The following is a 23,733-nucleotide window of genomic DNA, read 5'->3' on the forward strand; positions in this document are numbered from 1 at the left end:
TCTTTCTATTCTCATTGTTGTAGCTGCTGGCAAAATATGCAGATTCCATAACATCTGTATCTTACAAAAGTGAAAGCAAAATATTCTGTTAGAAGAAAATAAATTTTAGAAAAGAATAACCTTTAACTATATGTGTTTTTAGAGTCAGTTCCTCTTCCAGAGCAGTTCAGTAGTTGGCATTTTATGAAAATAAAAACTAGCTGGCTTAATTGACTGTAGAAATGAAATCAAATACTCATTTCTAATCTAGAGTTTTAAAAATCAGATGTCTCAGGACTTTAATTCTACTAAGTAACAAGTAAATTACTTAATAACACATCCTTCTTTTAATGAACTAGTATATTAATGGAGAGTTTGAATTTAAAAAGTTTGTTAAAACATGTTGATTTTGCCAAGTTTTTAAGATATTTTATGTCAATCTATAAGAGTCTTAGGATTAATATGTAAAAACTGGTCAGTATATGTATGTGAAAAAACCTGGACGGTATGAATAGGCTGTGATACAAAATGCTACATGAATTTTGAGACCAAACATACATAATAAAGGACTCATTAGGCTTTCAAAATGTTGACAATTAAACAACAAATGTAAGCAATTGCTTTGCTTACAATGAGATTAAAAACAGATTTGACTGCCTTTTTTTTTTGCATGATTCTAATACGTATGTTCATCTCCAGTATCACCTAGAATTTGTCACAATACTGACTGCTATAATATAATATGAATTTGGTACAAATATAAAAATTCACTAAATATCAGTTTAAAACACAAAGCAATTATCTGGAATTATGACTACTGTGGCCATTGAGAAAATATTGAATATCAATTTAAAATTCTAAATAAGGCATATGTTGACTGCCTTCCCCCTTGGCATCTTTCTGTATCATTTAGATGATAACCAATCAGAGAAATAGGAAAATCCGCAGATGTCCCGAAGACCAGGTAGGCAGAGGGAGTTGATCTGTGGGATTTAAGATAATATGGATAGATCTTGAATGGCAAAAAGATGCCATACACCATTGGCAAAACGAGCAAAGAATGGAGTACTTTACTGGTCAACAGAAGTAATTCTTGCACTGTCAGTGACCTTAAGACCTACGGTTGTGACCACATCCTCTCATTCCTTGCTGTTTGTGGACAAATCCATATGTGTGTGTGCCGGTCATTTAACTTACACCCAGAATCAGACACTTAAAGGGACAGTCTAAGATCACAGCAGAGGCAGTGCTTAGTGAGTGGTTCCCAAAAGTGTGCATCAGAATCTTCTCAGTGATTTTTTAGGTTCTTTTTATTCAGCTCCTTCTTCAGCTTCCTGACTCACAACATCTAGAGGTGGAACCAGGAATCAGTATTAATACAGACAGCAAACAAAACTTCTCTAAATAATCTGTGTGCATAGCCAAATCTTAGAAACATAGAGCGAAATAGACTTTCTTCCTTATATGCCCTCACTTGCAGACTTCTTTTTTTAAAAAATATTTATTTGGTTGTGCCAAATCTTAGTTGCAGCATGCAGGATCTAGTTGCTTGACCAGGGATCGAACCCAAGCCCTCTGTACTGGGAGCACAGTCTTAGGCACCAGGCTACCATGGAAGTCCCTTATGTACAGACTTCTATGCATAAATGCATACAACCATCAGGGGTATCTGAGGTTTAGGAATTATAATCTTCACAAGTCTAATGGGAAATAGTGATGATGATGAGGACAATATTTTGCTCCTTCTTTTTAGCTGAGTTTTGGAAATAGTCTCAGGTACTTCCCAGTAACATTATCCAGCAAAAAGAGATTAGAATTCTGTATAACTGTCCAATTGACTACAATACTTCTTTGTTTGATGTTTAATGTTTTATTCATTATTTTACTACCTCATAATATTATAATTCCATTAGCCTTGCTAAACTGCAAAATATAAAGTGATGGCTTGAAAGCCATTAATTCTTTTGGAAATACTGAAAGGGTTAGGGAGGGTTCAGAATCATTTAAGACAATGGATGTAAAAACTTGCTCCTATCCCCCAAATTGGATAATACTTTTGTTTCTGCCCCTCAAGGTTTACAATTTATTCATTTCACTTTGATCAGAAAATTCATTTAAAAGGTATTTATTGATTGCAGTTACACTTTGCACTTAAAATGTTACACTGCTAAAAGGTGAAAATTATCCTTATAAAGGCAAGGATATTAAATTCTCAGATCAAAAATACTGGCATTTTCTAAAAAGAAGGCTAATAGCTGAATTAATTCTAATTACAATGGAAAGTGTGCATAAGTGAATGACATAGTTCAAACATGGATAAATGCTGCTAATTATATGTTAAAGCTATAGCCAAAATCCTGTCTTGGGGCTGGTTCAAAGTTAATCAAATTCATCTGGCCTGAATTCACAAGCTGCTCACCTTTTCAGAAGGTGAACAGTCTGTACATTCAGGCCAAAGCTAAAGGGAAGAATGAATGAAATTCTGTTATTTTGAAGGAGATCTTGGGAACCATGAATCCATGATTCATTGAAATTACATAAGACACAGTGGCTGCTGCCTGAAAATCCATTTAGTCCCTACAGTTTTAGAAACTGACCAGGGTTCACACAGCACTCACTGAGGCGGCGGGGTGCACGATTTCACACTCAGCAGCGCCCCACACTCCTGTCACTGAGAAAGTGGAAATGGTCCAGGATGCTGTCCTTCCCGTTTGCCATCCGTCTTCTCTGGATCTCTTAGGAGTGTGTTTTTGTGTTTGTTATTCATTAGTTAAATAGCCCGTAGTACAATCCATGCTATCTTTGTTGGGTCTGTAATTCACACATTTTTAACTGTCTTAAAGTTCCATCTTTTGGAATTATAGGCTCTTTTCCATTGAGATAAGAATTATCTGCTATTATGTTCATAGGGGAAAAAAAGATAAAAATTTGGGTTATCAGCTGTTTTGATTTTGAGGCCATAGGTATTTTGATTTTTATTCTATTTTAAAATGATTTATTCTGATTATTTGTATTCATTTTAGACACTGTTGTAGGGGATTTAGAAATCAATATTGATTTAGAAATCAATAAATCACTGCCTTCACAAAACTTGTATTATTGTAGGCAAAGGAAGATTAAAAAAAATAAATTGAGAGAGTCAGGGGAAAGGTGACTTAAACAGGATGGTCAGGAAGGACTCACTGAAAAGGTAAATTTAAGAAAAGATTGAGACTTCCGTAATGGTCCATCCTAAAGGAGATCAGTCCTGAGTGTTCATTGGAAGGACTGATGTTGAAGCTGAAACTCCAATATTTTGGCCACCTGATGCAAAGAGCTGACTTATTGGAAAAGACCCTAATGCTGGGAAAGATTGAGGGCAGGAGGAGAAGGGGACGACAGAGGATGAGATTTTTGGATGGCATCACCGACTCAATGGACATGGGTTTGGGTGGACTCCGGGAGTTGGTGATGGACAGGGAGGCCTGGTGTGCTGTGGTTCATGGAGTCATAAAGAGTCAGACACGACTGAGCAACTGAACTGAACTGAATGGTCTTGTCTGTGCTTAGTCATGAAGTCGTGTCCAACTCTGACCTCATGGATTATAGCCCACCAGGGTCCTTTGTCCATGGAGTTTTCCAGGCAAGAATACTAGAGTGGATTGCCATTTCCTCCTCCAGGAGATCTTCCCGACCCAGAAATCGAACCCACGTTTCCTGCATCTTCTGCTTCGGCAGATGGATTCTTTACCACTGTGCGAACCTGAGGATCCCCAGAATATGCAATACTTGTAAACTATTTTAAGAAATTAGACTCTAAACACTTGGGGATGCTATTAAAGGGATTAGAACAGAGGGGCATAGAGCCATGTTCTACTCTGCTGAGACCAGAGTGTTAGGAGGCAAAGCATAAAGAGAGACCACAGCACACTTGGGAACAGAACCCTACATCAGACCCTAATCAGAGTTTATTTTTTCTGATCTTCCCATTCTTTATTCAATAACTACTTAAGATAAAAAAAAAAAAAGATACAAAAAAGGAAGGCAAAGCAGAAGGAGGGAACTCAAATAGGAAAAAGTACAATGATACAAAATCATTTGTGATTTGAATCAGAGTGCTAGCTATGACCGTGGTCAAAGTGAGGTATCAACAGGTTGTGAGAAGCATTTAGAATTTGAATATATTTTGAAGTAGAGCCAATAAGATTTTCTAGTCACCTGGATATGGACTGTGAGAAAAGGTAATAACTCAAAGATGATCCCAGTATTTGGCTGGAGGTACTAAAAGAATGAAATTCATGTGTTGAGCATTTATATATGGATTTCTACTCTACTATATATATTTTTTTTTAATTAATGGAAATTGTCTCTTTTCACAACTGAATAAATGTTCTAGAAACTATAAAACAAAGACATGAATAACATGTGTTCAGTTTTTCAAACATTGCATCACCGACTTATGGGAAGTAAGTACTTATGTTTCACCTCTCTTTTCTTTTTTTTTTTTTTTTGCATTGATTGATTTTATTTTTAAACTTTACATAATTGTATTAGTTTTGCCAAATATCAAAATGAATCCACCACAGGTATACATGTGTTCCCTATCCTGAACCCTCCTCCCTCCTCCCTCCCCATACCATCCCTCTGGGTCGTCCCAGTGCACTAGCCCCAAGCATCCAGTATCGTGCATCGAACCTGGACTGGCAACTCGTTTCTTACATGATATTTTACATGTTTCAATGTCATTCTCCCAAATCTTCCCACCCTCTCCCTCTCCCACAGAGTCCATAAGACTGTTCTATAAGTCATTAAAAAAATATGCAGTTGCCACACAGAATTAATTTGGGCTGAATGAATGCACTTACCAAGCTCTTTCTCATTACTGAGCCGCAAGAAGGAAGCTTCTCGACAGACAGCGATTTCTCAACATCATTTCTGCCATTCTTGAATGTTTTAACTCTGAGATAGAAAGTGACTCCTGACTCAGGATGTGAGTTTCAGTGACCTTCATCCCTCTGCTTGGCTGTTTCTCTGAACTTGCCACCGTGTCAACCCTTTGCAATGTGTGTGGGACGGAAGAGGCAGGATCCCTTAATAAAATTTTATCACTCGTCTCACCCAGTCCTGTAATAAGACTAAACTTAGAATATGATTCAAATGGGGTAGAAAGTTCAATTTTCAATGTGGCGAGTTGCCTTTAACAGGAATATTTATAAGAGGATTTTCACTAAATGCAGTTCCTTTATTAAATACAGCTCTCCCGACACCAATTTCTGAACTATAAATTTGTTCTGATTCCCAGAGGCTTTTATGCCCTACCAACACTTATGACTTGTGAGAGGCATGCCTCTTCTTTGGTAAATTGGAAAAAGAGTTGCTTGTAAAGGGGAAAGGAGGATTGACCAAGAGCGGAATCTTCTCCGCATAGTCATTTTAGGAAAAAGAACACGTGGACATGAAGGATTTTCAGACTATCTGTAGCCAGTGTCTCTTTGAAAGGTTTCCTGTTGCCTGAGGGCTGTGCATCACCTACAGAAGACCCAGGGTCTGAGAAAAGAAATGTGACACAGTTGCAGAGCAGCAGGGACCAACAGAGGAGTCACAGGCTTTGGTCGGTTTAGCTTTTTTCAGTAGCACTGATCCCAACATACATTAGGTTAACCTTAAAAATGCATCTCAATATATCGTGCTCAGCCATTCAGTTGTGTTCTACTCTTTGTGACCCCATGGACTTGTAGCCTGCCAGGCTCCTCTGTCTGTGGAATTTTCTAGGCAAGAATACTGGAGTGGGTTGCCATTCCCTATTCCACCAGATCCTCCTGATCTAGGGATTGAACCTGAGTCTCCTGCATTGGCAAAGTGGTTTCTTTTACACCAGCACCACCTGGGAAGCCCCTAGTACGTTCAGTTCAGTTCAGTCGCTCAGTCGTGTCTGACTCTTTGCGACCCCGTGAATCGCAGCACACCAGGCCTCCCTGTCCATCACCAACTCCCGGAGTTCACTCAGACTCACGTCCATCGAGTCAGTGATGCCATCCAGCCACCTCATCCTCTGTCGTCCCCTTCTCCTCTTGCCCCCAATCCCTCCCAGCATCAGAGTCTTTTCCAGTGAGTCAACTCTTCACATGGGGTGGCCAAAGTACTGGAGTTTCAGCTTTAGCATCATTCCTTCCAAAGAAATCCCAGGGCTGATCTCCTTCAGAATGGACTGGTTGGATCTCCTTGCAGTCCAAGTCACAGACAAATAGTGTTTGATTCTGCCTGCACAAGGTACCCAGAATAGTCAAATTCATAGAGTCAGAAAGTACATTGGCAGGTGCCTGGACCAGGGGGTGGGTGGGGTGACTGGGGGAATGGGGACTTGGCATTTAAAGGGGACAGAGTTTCAGTTCAGGAAGGTGAAAAATTCAGGAGATGGATGATGGGAAGAGTGGCACACGATGCGAACGTACTTAGTGCCACTGAACTAACTCCATGGTTAAATATAGCTAAAAGAGTATGTTTTAAATTATGTGACTTCTACAATGATAAAAAATACTTTAAAAGTAGTGATTCCAAATGACTTATAAATTCTCTTTGTATCTCCTGTCTTTTAATTGAACAGTTTATGTTTTATCTACAGTACTTTCCCTTCATTGGGCCATTTGTTCTCTTTACCCCTCTACTCTCTTGAGTTCAATAGTCACTTCTTGTATTAGCAGTTTCAATTACATGAGAAAATGATAAAATATTAAATGTATACATAGCAAGGATAGCTCTTTGCTAAATTCTCCCAACCAGCACAAGCCATAATGTTTTATGTGAGTCCTTCCATCAAATCTCTTCTAGATTCAGTCATCACAAGTTATACACAACTGCCGCTGCCGCTGCTAAGTTGCTTCAGTCGTCTCCGACTGTGCGACCCCATAGATGGCAGCCCACAAGCTAAATATGTTCATATTCAATATTTGCTCTAAAGTAGAAATCAAAAAATATACATATAATCATTATCTCACCCTAGATTATAAATTGACTGAAGACCAAGAAATGATCTCATTCATATGCCTGTAACCTCAAACAGTGTCTGGCATAAGAAAGGAGTTTAGTAAAATTGGTATGTGATGACATGTGAGCTAACCACGAGAGACAGAGGTATTTAAATCTACCACTCCACTCTTTTCCTCTTCTGTTCTTTGCCTCCTGTCTCTAACAATTCCTTTATATAACAAACAGAGAATTTAAAGTGTCTTGTATTTATTTTTGATCCAAAATTATTACAGAGTCCTTTCTGATAGCCAATACAAAGATGGGTTTCTTGTCATTACATTGTAAAAGATGTCAACCATTTCAAGTTGTATTAGAATTATTAGAATTCAGTTACTATTGCAGATTGTAGAGTTTTTGTTGTTGTTTGTATGTGGGAGATACATATATATATATATACATACACATAATATTTTAATTTTGAGACAATTATTCACATGCTATTGTAAGAAATAATATAGAATGACTCAGTACACAAATAAGCACAAGAAAAATGGCCCAAAATAACTTTGCTGAATTATATCAACATTAACATCCAGATTCTGAAGTTGTAGTATAGTTTTAGAAGATGGCTTGGCCTTTTGGCTATGATCCAGTGTAGTATGGGGACTTCCAAGTGGAACAATGGTAAAGAATCTGCCTGCCAATGTAGGAGACACAAGAGATACAGATTCGAGGCCTGGGTCGGGAAGATCCCCTGGAGAAGGGAACGGCAACCCACTCCATTATTCTTGCCTAGAGAATTCCCTGGACAGAGGCGCCTAGGGGGCTACAGTCCATGGGGTTGCAAAGAGTTGGATGCAACTGAGCATACACACCAGTTTCTCCCAAAGCACCATCTTCTTGCACATATTTGCATGTATATTTAGTTCTGTGCAATTTTGTTACATGCATAGACTCATGAGATCACCACACAGTCAAAATCTAGAGCAAATTTATCACAAATTTCTTCTATACCAACAGTCATCTCTCTCCTCCTGTCCCTAATACATGGCAATAATGAATCTGTTCTCCACTTCTGTCTCTTAAACAATCTTGTCTATATAAAAGAAGCAGACAGAAGGTAACTTTGTGAGATTGGTTTTTATCACTCAGCATCTTTTCTTTGTGATCTGTCCCAGTTGTTACATGTATCATTAGTTTGATTCTTCTCAGTGCAGAGGAGTTTCCTATGGTTTGAATGTACCCCTTTGACTAACCAGTATCACCTGGAAAGAAGTTTGGGATGTTACTAATTTGGGGCTATGACCAACAAAACTGCTATCAATATTTGCGTAAGGTTCGTGTAAGAAGATATGGTTTCACTTTCCAGGAATAAATAGGCATGTGCGCATTTGCTCTGCTGTATGGAAGGAAAGTTATGACCAACCTAGATAGCATATTCAAAAGCAGAGACATTACTTTGCCAACAAATGTTCGTCTAGTCGAGGCTATGGTTTTTCCTATGGTCATGTATGGATGTGAGAGTTGGACTGTGAAAAAGGCTGAGCGCCGAAGAATTGATGCTTTTGAACTGTGATGTTGGAGAAGACTCTTGAGAGTCCCTTGGACTGCAAGGAGATCCAACCAGTTCATTCTGAAGGAGATCAGCCCTGGGATTTCTTTGGAAGGAATGATGCTAAAGCTGAAACTGCAGAACTTTGGCCACCTCATGTGAAGAGTTGACTCACTGGAAAAGACTCTGATGCTGGGAGGGATTAGGGGCAGGAGGAGGAGGGGACGACAGAGGATGAGATGGCTGGATGGCACCACTGACTCAATGGACGTGAGTCTGAGTGAACTCCGGGAGTTGGTGATGGACAGGGAGGCCTGGCGTGCTGCGATTCATGGGGTCGCAAGGAGTCGGACACGACTGAGTGACTGATCTGATCTGATCTGATCTGATCTGATGGATAGTATATGTTTAGTTTTGAAAGAAACTTCCACATGTGTTCCCAGAGTGGCTTACACGTCTTACATTCCTACTGGCAATGTGTGAGTGATGCAGCTTCTCTGAACCCTCACCAGCATTTGATTTTATCATGTTTTTTAAAATTTAGTCAATCTTATAAGTAAATAGTGAATCAGCTTGTTCTAGAGAAGAAATGATGACAGAAGAAGAATCCTATGAAAGCAGGGTCTGTCCCATGTAAACTTCATAGACGAGTTTATTAACCAATCACAGCTGAACTGGGCATTCTATTTCAGTTTCCTTTATCTGATCTTGAAATCAGATCTGTCCAGTTCTTTGTGACCCCATGGACTGTAGCCTTCCAGGCTCCCCATGGAATTTTCCAGGCAAGACTACTGGAATGGGTTGCTATTTCCTTTTGCAGGGGATCTTCCCAACCCAGGGATCAAACTCGGGTCTCCTGCATTCTGAGCCATTTACACTGGGATACATTTACACTGTGTACTTCTTAGGATAGTTATATAAACAAAATGCATGCAACGTGTTATATCAGTACCTGGCTTACAGTAATGTGCACCATTATCAGTGATTTCTACTATTACTAGGTATTGCCCAGTGACACTATTTAAGCTTTGATGGTCCTAAAATGGTCAGTTTTAATGGAGATAAGAAACTTGAAGTCTTAGATTGAAAAGGAACCACTTAAAAGGAATTTGATTCCAGTCACAGATAACCATTTTACTACAACTTTCCATTTCTCTGGTATCACTGCTGTTGCTGCTGCTGCTAAGTCACTTCAGTCATGTCCGACTCTGTGCGACCCCAGAGACGGCAGCCCACCAGGCTCCGTTGTCCCCGGGTTTCTCCAGGCACAACATCTAGTCAAAATATAAAAGCACTTAATAGTGGGAGGGAAGTACATAAAATTCAAAGTGGTCCTTACTGTAAATGCTCATTCACTAAAAAAATAGATGTACACTGCCTAGTTCAGTTCTGAATTTTGCTTTTGATTGACAGAAACATTAAAATGTATCTTTCCATAGCACTTTCCTTTTTTGTATAAACTAAGTAGATTTAAAATGTAGATTCCCAAAACATTGCTGAAGATTCTAAGTTACTTAAAAAAATAAAATTCTCCAAATAATTTTCACAGTTAAGCTTAATTTAAAACTCATCTGTTATAGTTAACAAAGCATTCAGCCTGCATTTTTCTGACAAAGCTCTACAGTAAGCTGTACAGGTTGTAACTATATTCAGGCACTGTTATTTGCTAGGAGTTGTTATGAGCTGCCAATTCTTCTACTTGCACAGTTCATTGCCATTCAAAGTACTTTCATGTTCACCATCTCATTTGTCTCTCCTAAAAGATCCCTAATGGTAAGGTATCCTGGGCACTCCTCATTCTGTTTTAAAGATGTGGAAACTAACATACTTCATTAAGCCAGTTACCTCACTGGGCCTGGAATTCAAGTCTCTGCAGCCTGCATTTGTGCTTACCAACTGTCACTTCATCCCCTTAAGCTATCTCTCAGGGCAAAGTGAACTTTGTAACTGAAAGGATGCAGAGCATGATTGCCAAAACTGCAGCAACAACTTCTATCAAAACGTGTACCCCTCAAGGTCCTTGGAAGATAATGTGCCAGTTGAAACTCTGGAGTTAAGATAGTCAGGTAGGGAGTTGCTGACACTCATTATCAGACAGGTCAGGAAATGAGTTTACTGTGTGGCACATTTCCCAATACACCGTTCATTCTGGCCATCTCATAATCCAGTTCCCTGACTTATTTGCTTGTGCACAGGAGAACTCCCACACAGTTCTCTACCTCTGCTCTTCCCACAGCAAATGGACAACTCAGCAGTGATTCTATTCATGGCACTTAAACATAGCTGTTAAAAGACTGACATACGGAATGATTTTAAAGATCAATACAGTTCCTCCCTTTAAAAAAAAAAAAAAATCCTCCCACCCACTAATTCTTATCAAAAATTAAGCAAAATGTTCCATTTCCTAACTCAGAGGTAAAGAAACCTAACTGTGGCTCACCTTTGTCCTCCCAAGCTATCTGATCTTAAGATGGTATTAAATTCCAAAGTTTCTTTTGTGAAATCTTGCCTATGTCTTCCTCCTATCACCCTGAGATTCCAGGGAAGACAGTGTGTGTATGCCTGTGTATATGTGTGTGTGTGAGAGAGAAAGAGAGAGAAAACACTTGTGTGTGTAGTGATGAGGGGGTCCTGAAACTATAAGAATGGTGACATGATGGATACATAATGATTTAAAATAGAGAATCAGGCCTACACTATTCTGTTTCTTAACACCTATTTATTATTTTTGCCAAGTCTTTGCTGTTCGGTCACTCAGTCAAGTCCAACTCTTTGCAACCCCATGGACTGCAGCACGCCAGGATTCCCTGCCCTTCGCCATCTCCCAGAGCTTGCTCAAACTCATGCCCACTGATCAGTGAAGCCATCCAACCATCTCATCCTCTGTCTCCCCCTTCTTCTCCTGCCTTCAATCGTCCCCTGAAGCAGGGTATTTTCCAATGAGTCATCTCTTGGGATTAGGTGGTCAGAAGATTGGAGCATCAGCATCAGTTCTTCCAATGGATATTCAGGGTTGATTTCCTTTAGAATTGACAGGTTGAATCTCCTTGCAGTCCAAGGGACTCTCAAGAGTCTTCTCCAATACCACATTTCAAAAGCATCAATTCTTCAGTGCTCAGCCTTCTTTATGGTCCAACTCTCACATCCATACATGACTACTGGAATAGCCATGAAAAGTGAAAGTGAAAGTGAAGTCACTCAGTCGTGTCTGACTCTTTGTGACCCCCATGGACTATAGCCTACCAAGCTCCTCTGTCCATGGGATTTTCCAGACAATAGTACTGAAGTGGATTGCCATTTCCTTCTCCAGAGGATCTAACTGACCCAGGGATTGAACCCGGGTCTCCCGTGTTATAGACAGGCGCTTTACCGTCTGAGCCACCAGGGAAGTCCTAGAATAGCCATAGTTCCAACTAAACAGACCTTTGTTGACAAAGTAATGCCAAGTCTTACCTATTTACATTTCCTGATGTCTCTTGTTAACATTTTGCATTTTCACAGTCACCAACGTATTCAGATCATCATGTTTCTCACTTTTCTATTTCCTCCAATTCTTCCCTTCTTTCTGATTGTATTTCTCTCAATTCAAGCACATGTACTGCATCATGAATCAGCATATCCAAGTCCATAAACTTCCAATAACATTTATTTTGTGGAATTAAATACCAGTCATTCCCATTTAGATTTCTCAATATGTTATCATCTTATCTTAAAACCTTCATCCTGCCTTTTCTCTCCTCATTATCCTCTCAAACTGCATTACATTATTTTATTTAAACAATACATTTATCCTCCCATCTGGATGATTCACTCCTTCATCCTGTTCTGAATATTTACTTCACATCATCTTGAGAAATCCTGCTCACCTTCAAAATCCTTCACTAATGCCATATTTTTTTTAGAAATTTGAGTTACATCTTATCTATATTTATTTTACAAATCCTACACTATTATATTATAGCATTGTTATTTTTCTGCTTATGGCCCTGCATGAGTTCCTTGAGAACAAAGGTAAAAAAATATGCCTCATCTTGTATCCCATGTGTATTAATTTGCCTGGAATGCCCTAACAAAATACCATAGACCAAGCAGCTTGAACAACAGACATTTATTTCTCACAGTTCTGGAATGTGGAAGCCCAGGATCAAGGTGCCAGGTAATTTGGTTCTCCAGTGAAGACCCTCTTCTTGGTATGCAGATGGCCACCCTCTTGTGCTTCTCGTGACAGAGAGAAAGAGCAAGCTGGCGTCTCTGCGTGATTGTTGTTTAGTCACTAAGTTGTGTCCAACTCTTTGCAACCCCAGGGACTGACTGTAGCCCACCAGGCTCCTCTGATCACAGGATTGTCCAAGCAAGAATACTGGAGTGGGTTGCCATGTCCTCCTCCAGGGCATCTTTCTGACCCAAGGATCGAACCCACATCTCTTACATCTCCTTCATTGGCAGGCAGGTTCTTTAACACTGAGTCACCAGGGAAGTTTCCTATCTCTGCTTACAAAGGCAATAATCTCACCATGAGAGCCTGACCCTCACTACCTCATCTAAACCTGATCACCTCCCAAAGGCCCTGTCTTCAGTTACCATCAAATATTTGCTAAGGGCCTCAATATATGAATTTTTGGGAGACACACTTTAAGGCATAGTACTGTGTGTTATTTAACATAATACTTTACATATAATAAATACTTGTTGAGCTGAATTGTAACAGAAACAAATTTCAAAAAGCAAATTTGATGTAATAATGATAATGATGATTATCCTGACTTCCAGATCCTTTCTTGGTAACAGATTTCCCCCACCCCACCACACACACACACACACCACACATCGTTATAAAGGAAAAGGAAGGAAGAATTCTTATTCCAAGGATTCTGTAGTGAAAAGGCAATCCAGCATTATACTTAAACAGTAAGAAATAAGCCCGGCCCCAAAATTTAAAAATTACATTTGAATAAGCCATAATATTTTGCACATTCATTGAATCATTTCACTTTGGGAAAAAAATGACTATGATAAAAATATAAATCAAAAGTAAGTGAAGTTAAGTAATAACCATTTTGAAACAAATCTATTAAATCTATGGAGATAAGCTCAGGTTTTGTCTACTCTGGCAAACTGCAGTGCACACTTGTAACTCTAACTATAAATCATAACGGTATTTGTACTATTCAGTTCCAAAAGTCCCTTTTTTCTCCTAAGTTTTATAGATAATTATTCTTTCTTATTTTTCACTGTATTCTCAAACAAATCTATGCAGTATAAGAACTTTATCATTTTGTAGTACAAATTTCAATATAAAAAATACAACTTTGTGTGGTATTTACAGAAAGAGAAAAGAAATCGTAACTCTCCTAGAAGAATTAAGGAGGCTGTAACAGGAGAAGTTTTAGGATAGCTAGAGAGTGACCAATGTTCCTCAAAACATGGGGCTACAGTTTTAATGAAACACTGAGAAGCTTCAGTAGTTCAAATACTTACTAAATTCATCATAAGACGGCAAAAGATCTGTACTATCCAGGTGTATAGGAAAACAAAGACTACTTCCGAACTAACCATAGATTAAATGGTAAGGCAAGGAAGAACAAGGGTATGGGCTAGAGTGAGTGATATTCTGTAAGTATGAGCCACACTCTGTTTACACTATGCAGCGTTGACATGCTTTTCTCTGTCTTCTCTGTTTAACAGATCAGACGGACTCACGGTCACCGCAGTTAAAAGGATGGAGATATCTGAATGAAAACATCTCACTGGGCTTCTGTCCATGTTCTGTCGCTGGGGGTTTGACTCCACGTGTCAAATAAGTCGAGTCCCTGGATACTAATAATGCTGGTGTAGGCTTCTGAGATTATACTATAAAATTTTCAATAGTTTCTGCCTCTCAGTGGAGGCAGAAATTCTCTTGATTCTCAGAAAAAGGTAAAGCCCTAGAAATCTCAGCAACCCAATGGTTATCACATGTTGAGATGCTCTGTGTCAACTCAGATCATTGACACACACATTTCAGACTTATAAAGCACTGATGTATAAACCCGCCTGGCCAATCATAACATAAATTCAACAAAAAAAGAGTCAGACTGCCAGGGTTCAGCTTGGCAGTCTGTTTCATCAAGTTTCAGCTTGATGACTTCCTAGCAAGTTACTTAAAGACTATATCAATTTCTGAACTTGTGAACAATGGAAATAATAGCAGCTACCTTAGGCACTGCTGTGTCAATGAGCTAATATGTATAAAATACTAATTACAGTGTTTGACATATATTAAACATAAACTACACACACAATAATGATTTAGGGTTTGAGAAATGAGTGTAAATTATTAGTAGAAATAATATGCTAATACCTGGAAAATTAGAATTAAGTAGCTTGGTTCATCCCACTCCAGTATTCTTGCCTGGAGACTCCCAGGGACAGAGGAGCCTGTTGGGCTGCCGTCTATGGGGTCGCACAGAGTCGGACACGACTGACGCGATTTAGCAGCAGCTTGGTTCATCCTTTTCCTGTACTCACTTTCACTGGCCAGTTTTTGAAAACTATGTTTTTGCTGAATAATGACTTATAAAAATGTTACATTTCATATCTTTCAGTTTTTTAAAAAGAAAGTCATGTAAACCAACTGATCTAACCTCCTATGACATAAAGAGTTTTTACATAAACTAACATTTTTGTTTGTTTCTAATTATAGGGAAAGAAGGATGTCAGTATTTCCAAAAAAACAACTGATACTATTTTCTCCCAGTTTTTAAACATTTCTTAAGAAACCTTATTCTTCTATTTACATATAACTGTGTATTTAAAACCTTTAAGCCTGGGATTCCTATAGACAGGCAGGCTTTATGCTGTTGGTTACATCACGGAATAACTTCTGCGAAAATGAGTTGGAAAATATTATTACATCTATTCTCTGTGTTGCATACTGGTTGTTGATATTCCTGTTTATATTGACTACTAAATTAAATACAAATAGCTCATTGCACAGTGTGGGTTTAGTCATTTTCAACAAATCCTTCATAGTTCCTAAAAATTCCTTATTAATGAGGGCTTCATGTATTGCTATACATATATGTACACGAACTGATAGGATATCAGTTAATGATTACATTCAGAATTCTTACACCTGGATAATCAAAATTCTCTTTTTGGTCACCTGGCTTCCATATACTCTCCAATGTTGGACCTCCCCGCCTTTAAGGCACTCCTGCCTTGCAAGATATAAAAAGAATACGAGATGTCATAGTCTTGGTTCCTCAGCCTTCCTAGTCACAATCCTGCTGGCATGAGATGTGGATTCAGAAACTCTTGCCCGACTTGGCCAAACAGAGCCTCATGGGGAGGAAGGGGATGGGGCAGGACCCACTCGGCACTCAGGGTTGCTGCAGTAGCGGCCCCTGCTGGAGGGATCAGGGACAGCAATTCTCCATGGGCACCAGGCCCCCCAAGCAGCCCAGCGCTCAGAGCGGCCACTTGGCCCCCAGGACTGGACCATTTCACCGATAGCATCAAGGACTCTATTCGGAGATGTGGCCCCGGACCTTGCTTCTCTTTCTAGTCACCCCCACCCCCAAGCTGAGCTCTCTTATTCTCCCAGTGAAAAATCCTGCTAACAAATCCCATTTCTTCCCTAAATTAGTGAGGCGTGCCTTGTGACGCTGCTCCTCAGGGATACTCACGGATCTGCTAGCTGAGGATACGCCTCCTGAACGTAGCTGTTCTCACCTAGGCAGCTGAGTCCTGGCACTCACTGCATCCTGACTTGTTTCGACAGTTTGAGCACTTTTCTACATTTTAGTATCTGTGAAGGCTACCCACCATTTCTTGTCTTGGACCTCATTCTGCTAAGAGACATTATTATTATTAAATTTTCTGGTTATTCTTATATAAGAAAGAAATACTCTGGACACATGTATTCAGGTCATTCTTCTTTATGTTCTCCGACCTCCTGTGGTGACTGTGTGAATCAGTCCCCCCAGAATGAATTAGCCTGAGGACACTTAGGAAAGGACCCTAGGACACACTTGTGTGTCCCGGAAGTGATCCTTCTGGAATCAGCCTGCCTGTCAGTGGCTCCCTCAGAACTATTTCCTGTCTAACTCTGCTCTGTTCCACACAAATATGGAGATTTTTATGCCTGTTCTGCTGTGGCTCATAATTACCATGTTATCATGACATTCAATTTATCAGAACAGCGGGTAACTTTGATGGATATGAATCCATGATGAGAAGTGATGAAACATTTCATCTCACATTAGAATATACAAAGCCTGAAGACACGTCTGCTGGGATCAGGACCTGCTGCCCTACATGCCGGCACTAGCAGGGCCTCCTAAGCATTCAGTTCAAGCATTGAAAATAGAACCACATCACATTATACAATCTTAGGATTCTGTGAGCAGGGAAAAGAGTTTGTAATCTTCCCTGGAGAAGGAAAGAAAAGAAAAAATTAATGAAAAGTTTAAAGAATCAAAATGGACTCAATCTTCCAAACAGTAACACTGGAAGACAGAAATCTGAGAGCAAATTATTTCCAGACAAAGTTTTGCAACAAGCTGATGAAGGTCAGAGCTAACACAGAGGATACGTGAGAGTTTTCTTATGAAAAAGGGAAATAGACTATTTAGTACATGTGAACAAATGAAGAGATTTTCATAAGTGAAAATAGATCTTGAATTAGCAATAAATAGAAAACAAAACATGCAAACATATTATAACCATAACAAAACAAGACAATAATTAGTTCTAGTCAAAACACATGATTGTGTAGTAAAGGAAAGGAAGCAGTGATTACCACATGGTTCAACAAAAGCGTATTTACATAATTATATTAATACAAACACCAGATCCTAGTATTAGCATTAAAGATCCAGCAAGCAATGATATTTACCAGTATGCATTGATGGGTGCTGCTAATCAGGACTCTGTCCACTCTGACTGGCCAGAACAAGAGCTGTACCTGCGGTTAAGTATGCTGAACATCAGCTCCGACCATGCAGCGCAGGAGACGTGGCCCAGATGTGGGGGGTGTGCAGGCCTGTGCAGGCGGCTGGGAGGGGGTCGCGGAGAAGGAGCGCTAACCCTCACCTTTCCAATCAGATAGGAAGCATTGCTTGCAGGCGGGAAGTTAAGATTCTTGAATACAAGAATTGTATTTTTAAAATATGTCCAGAACAATGATAAAATATGAGGAGGGAGATGCAGAGAAAATGTTTTTTGATATTAAAAATGTTTATAGTAAAAAAGGTTTCTCAACTCTTTATAATACATGTTTATATAACTTTGTTATTAAGATAAAGTCTAAAGGTTTCATGTCTTGAGTGTCCACATGCTTAGTCTAAGGTACTACTATGTGTTGGATTAGATCTCAAATTTTAAAATAGAGAATAATTAGAGTACTGTGAGAAATAAATGTCTGTTGCTTAAGCCACTCAGTCTATGGAATTTTAGTTACAGCTCTCAGAATGAACTAGACATATATAGTCCATATACTTTTCATTTTAATTATGTATTCAAAAACTAAATGTTGAAAAATGCATCAATTTATTTTAATTTCCAAGGGATGGTTAACACAAATGAAAAATAAATCGTGATAATTACATTGCACAATCAGAAAACATAGATGAATCATAGGGATATGTTTCTATTTGAGCAGAAAATACATGAAATTGTTAACATAATAGTAAAAATGTCCAGGAAAACAAATCTTATAAAAAGTTTGCATAAATTTTTGAAAAGATATTTTAAAGGGACTTCAAGAACATATTCTCTTTTAGAATAGTTTGTAATAACTTTAAAATAATAGTTATATATAGACCCTAAAATATTTTTCTAAAATAATTTATAAAATATATATATTATATAAAAAATATATATATAATAGTTTTATTGGAATTAAAATAATTTGCTTGCAACACAAGGATTAACCTGCATCAATTCTGCCTTAATCTGGTCCTTGTTCTTTTGCCAGATGATCCCGTGCTCATTAGTTTTCACTGTGTGAAAATGTCCTTGCTCACTGGTGTGTATCTAAGATCTCTCCGGCACACACTGAAATTAATCACACTCACCTCCTTGGAACCCAGGGCTCATGGAAGCTTTTGAATCCATGTTTAAATCACAAATATCACCTAATCAGTAAGACAATATTATCGAGGTAAAAGAATGCGACAGGATTCTCTGAAGTGCAGGAGCAGAATCAAAGCCAAAGCTTTTCAGAGCTTAATTTATGAACTTAACACAGTCTTTTGATTGAACAGAAGACTCTATGAGACTGGTGGTTTAGTCCGTAAGTCATGTCCTACTCTTGAAACCCCATGGACTGTAGCCTGCCAGACTCCTCTGTCCAAGAGATTCTCCAGGCAAGAATACTGGAGTGGGTTGCCATTTCCTTCTCCAGTGGCTCTTTCTGACTCAGGGATCGAACCCAGGTCTCTTGCATTACAGGTGGTCTCCTGCATTGCAGGTGGATTTTTTACTGACTGAGCCACCAAGGAAGCTGCAAAACAGAGAATTCTGAGTATTTAAGAATACACATTGCCTCATTCACTGAATTATTAGAACTTTTCTTCACAGAATTCTAAAACTTCATGTTTGATGAGTCCATCCCCTATGGGAGAGTTTATTTTTGTAAGTTTTCCAAAAGCTATTAACACTAAAGTTTTCATCAGTCATTCTGAATTTTCCTAATCCACTCATACTTCAGTCTCTTAGATGATAACTTTGTATTTTATCTCCTCTATTCAGGTATCTAACACATCCTCATCTAAGCTTATTTGCCAATGCACTTGGGTCCTGCTTCACTGAGAAATAAGAACAATCAGAAGTGAACATCCATGGCACAGATGTCCTCTACAGCCTGTTATACAGAGTGAAATAAGTCAGAGGAAAGCAAATGTTGTATATTAATGCTTGTGTATATATATATATATATATATATATATATAAAATCTAGAAAAATGGTACAGATGAAGCTATTTGCAGTGCAGGAATAGAGACGCAGATATAGAGAACAGACATGTGGGCCCAGTTGGGGATGGAGCGGGTGGGACGAACTGACAGAGTAACACTGAAATATGTACACTACCGTGTGTAAAGCAGCTAGCTAGTGGGAAGCCGCTGAACAACAAGGGAGCTCAGCTCAGGGCTCTGTGATGACCTAGAGGGTGGGAGGGAGTGGGGTGGGAGGGAGGTTCAAGAGAGAGGGGATATGTGTCCTTACGGCTGATTCATTTTGCTGTACAGCAGAAACTAGCACAACATTGTAAAGCAATTGTCCTCCAATTAAATATAAACTGAGAAAAGGAAAAGAGAATATCCGAAGGCTCCTAACATCACAACACCCACTTCCCCGGCTCTCCATCAATGAGTCCTGCCATCCATCCTGTTAATCCAGATGCACATCTCGCCACTGTCTACAGCTGAGCTTGAAAATACCACAGTTGTAAATACCACATTCCCTCCTACTTTTGCAAGCATATAATTCTGGATTCTCATGCGTCGTCACATTTTCTCAGCCAACCGAATCACCATCCTTAGCAACAAGCATGTTATGATACCTCAGATCTCTTTCACAAAAGTCCTTTTATCTCCACATCTCCTTTCAGAAACTTCTGTTTTCCTCCCATTCACCAAAAAAAAAAACTCGTAAAAAGAGTGAACTAGACTCACTGTTTTCAACTCCTCTCTCCCCACTCTCTCTTTAAACCATTTTAACCAACTTTTGCTCCCACCATTCCTCCAACACTGATCATGAAAGATCCTCAGTGACGTTCACCTCGCCAGATGAAACAGTGCATTTGGTGTCTTCATCTTATTTGATCTATAAGTAGCACTTGAAGCCTGGATCCCTCAGCGCTCTCAGATACCCTTTTAGGATTAGCATTCCAAAGTACCAAACTCTAATGATTTTGTTCCTGTATCTCCACTGACCAATCTAAGTCTTCTTCCAAGTCCTATTCCCCTATCCCTCAAACACCAGGAAGTACTAGACCTACTTGCTTTCCCATCTACCCTTACTCTGCTTGTTATCTTATTGATTCTCATGGCTTTAATTTCTATGCCTGCAACTCCCGAATTTATATGCAGTGCCTGGGTCTCTCCCCTGAACTCTAGGCTCGGATATGTAAAGTATACTCAGCATCTCTACCAGGATGGATAAAATTTTAACCATTGAATTAATCACCCCAGTCCTCCTTCTCCCAGTTAATAGCATTTCTATACCAGATGCTTAGTCCAACATGGTAATTGTATTCTCTCATTTTCATCATGAATCTATAACAATAATTCATCTTATCCTCTCCTTTACTACTACCCTAGAAAAGGTTATACATATCTGTTGTCTGTTTTATTTTAATAGTTTTCAAGCTAATATCCCTGCTTTCCTTCTTCCTTTCTTCCAGTGTACCCTTAATATAGAATGATCTTTTTATGACATGTCAGACTATGTCACTTCTCTGCTTAAAACCCCCCATGGTTTTTCATCTCATTAAGACTAAAAGTCAAGTCTACATGGTGCGTGAAGCCCTGCATATCTGAACCTTCATAATCTTTTAACTCATTCCCACTTTGTTCATACCACTCCAGCTGCACAGAATTCTTTGTTCCTTTGCACCTGGGTATGTGTCTCTTAGATAATCTACACACCTGTTCCCTCTTTAGGTCTTTGCCTTCAAGCCACTATTGTAATGAAGCCTGATATACCAGCCTATTTACAGCAGAAAAAAAAAAAAAAACAACAACAAAAAACACCCTCTGTATTCCCTACATTCCTGCTTTATAGGTCTCAATAGAAGTGATCATCACCTGAAATATAATTATATATTTACTTCTTGAGCAACTTTCTCATTTCCAGAGGATCTTCCCAACCCAGGGGTCGAACCCAGGTATCCTGCACTGCAGGTGGATTCTTTACCAGCTGAGCTACAGGGGAAGCCCCAATTACATATTTGCTTTACAAACAACTCCCTCTCTTGGAATATAAGCTTCATGAGGTCACAACACACATATTGCATGAATGAATAAAAAGTAGTTTTTAAAGTGATGATGTCTTTTACAGTTGAGAGCACTTCAAAATAGAGGAAATATGATAATTAGTATGTTTTAAGTGTAGACTTTACAGATTATTTTTGAACAACTTAGGAACATAATTGCAAAGCTTCATGTTACAGTGAAAATGATTCTTATTTTAAATAACTGCCTTTAATCTCAGCTCAGCCTTCAAGGACATTCAAAAATAGATCTTAGGACCCTGGTCACATCTCCATTCTTTCCCCCAGAGCAGCTCTCTTCTTAATACGAGTCCTGTTAATTCACATATATTTCGTAAATCGCCTCACTCTCAGTAGGTGATCTTGGCTTGTACTTCAGAATGAGAACAGTCATTAAAAGTGAAAACAGCCTGGCAGTCGGAGGTTCTGCCTCATCAGGAAGCTGGTTTGAGTTGCTAAAGTCAACAGGGTAGGAGGCACACAGACAAGAGACAGGGATTTATTTCTCTTTCTAGTTATACTTAATGGGGGTATCACACCTGTCATCCCCACGATTTCAAACAAACGTTTCTTCCTTCATACTATCCATATTGATTTATTGAGTGTTTATTATATACTTGAATTATCATCCAATTATGCTTTTTCTGGGCTTCTCTGGTGCCTCAGATGGTCAAGAACCTGCCTGCAATACAGGAGACCGGGGTTTGGTCCCTGAGTTGGGAAGATCCCCTAGAAGAGGAAATGGCAACCCACTCCAGTATTCTTGCCTGGTGAATTCCATGGACAGAGAAATTGGCAGGCTACAATCCATGAGGTTGCAGAGTCAGACACGACTGAGTGACTAGCACACAAACACACAAACACGCTTTTTCTCTTTTGCTGTTCAAATTGTTTCAGTTTTGGCCTTGGGTCAACCTTTCATTTTTCTCCTGTGCCCTGTAGACATCATTATGGATTTTTTGAGCACTTTCTTACTTTATGGCACTAAAAGATCCTCCAGATTTATCTCATATATTCCTGCCCCAGTCATGTTGTTGTTGTTTTTGGTTAGTTGCAAAGTTGTATCCGACTCTTTTGTGACCCCATGGATTGTAGCCCACCAGGTTCCTCTGTCCACAGGATTACCCAGGCAAGAGTAATGGAGTGGGTTACCATTTCCTCCTCCAGAGAATCTTCTAGACCCAGATATTGAAGCCTTGTTTCCTGCCCTGCAGGTGGATTCTTTTATGGCTGAGCCATTGGAGAAGCCTTGCATGCATGCATGCTCAGTCACTTCAGTCATGTCCAACTCTCTGCAACCAAGCTCCTCTATCCATGGGATTCTCCAGGCAAGAATACTGGAGTGGGTTGCCATTTTCTCCTCCCAGAGATCTTCCCAATCCAGGAACTGAACCCATAGCTCCTGCATCTCCTGCTTTGCAGGCAGATTCTTTACCACTAGGCCACCTGGGAAGCCTGGGGAACCCCTGGCATCAGTCACATCTCTAAGAAGTCCTGATTTCTTTTCAGGGAGAAGGCCACCATATAAACCACATCTGGGCTATGTCAGCTGACAGAGCAAGGAAATATATGTGTGTACTAACCTGTTATAAATGTGTCTATAAGTAACTACCTGTATGTATATTAAGCTAAATATGAGATTAAACTGACGTATCCAGTTCTAATCCACAACCACAGGATCATTTTGGTCTCCTCCCTGGTTGACTCTTACTAAGTCAGCCACTAAACCTCTCTGGTTATCTCTTATTTCAACACTGAGAAATCTGGCGTCTACCATCCTTCATCCATTTACATAACTGTCAGAACCCATGTAAAGCAATCTAAGAATCTCTATCCATGCCAAGTGGGAAACACCTGTGCCATCTGGAATTACTATCTGACCAATAGAAAATGTCTCTGTGACTCAGATTCCTCCTCTATAAAATGGAATAACGACCATATCTACCTCATACCATAAGTGTTAAAGGATAAATATATAACAGTGCTCAGTTCAGTGCCTGCCATATATCAATTGCCTGTATTTATTGGCATTTGTTGTTTTGTTACTATTAAGTATTAATAGCACATGTCTTCTAGCCATGACTCTACTGCATTTTGCTGTGCTGTGCTTAGTCGCTCAGTCGTGTCTGACTTGTTGCTACCCCATGGACTGTAGGCCTCCAGGCTCCTCTGTCCATGGGGATTCTCTGCCCAAGAATACTGGAGTGGGTTGCCATGCCCTCCTTCAGGGGATCTTCACAACCCAGGGATCAAACTCGGGTCTCCTGCATTGCAGGTGGT

This window comes from Bos grunniens, chromosome 24 (genome assembly GCF_055505025.1).
Source record: "Bos grunniens cultivar Pamir isolate PY7600 chromosome 24, Bosgru_T2T1.0, whole genome shotgun sequence".
Lineage (NCBI taxonomy): Eukaryota > Metazoa > Chordata > Mammalia > Artiodactyla > Bovidae > Bos > Bos grunniens.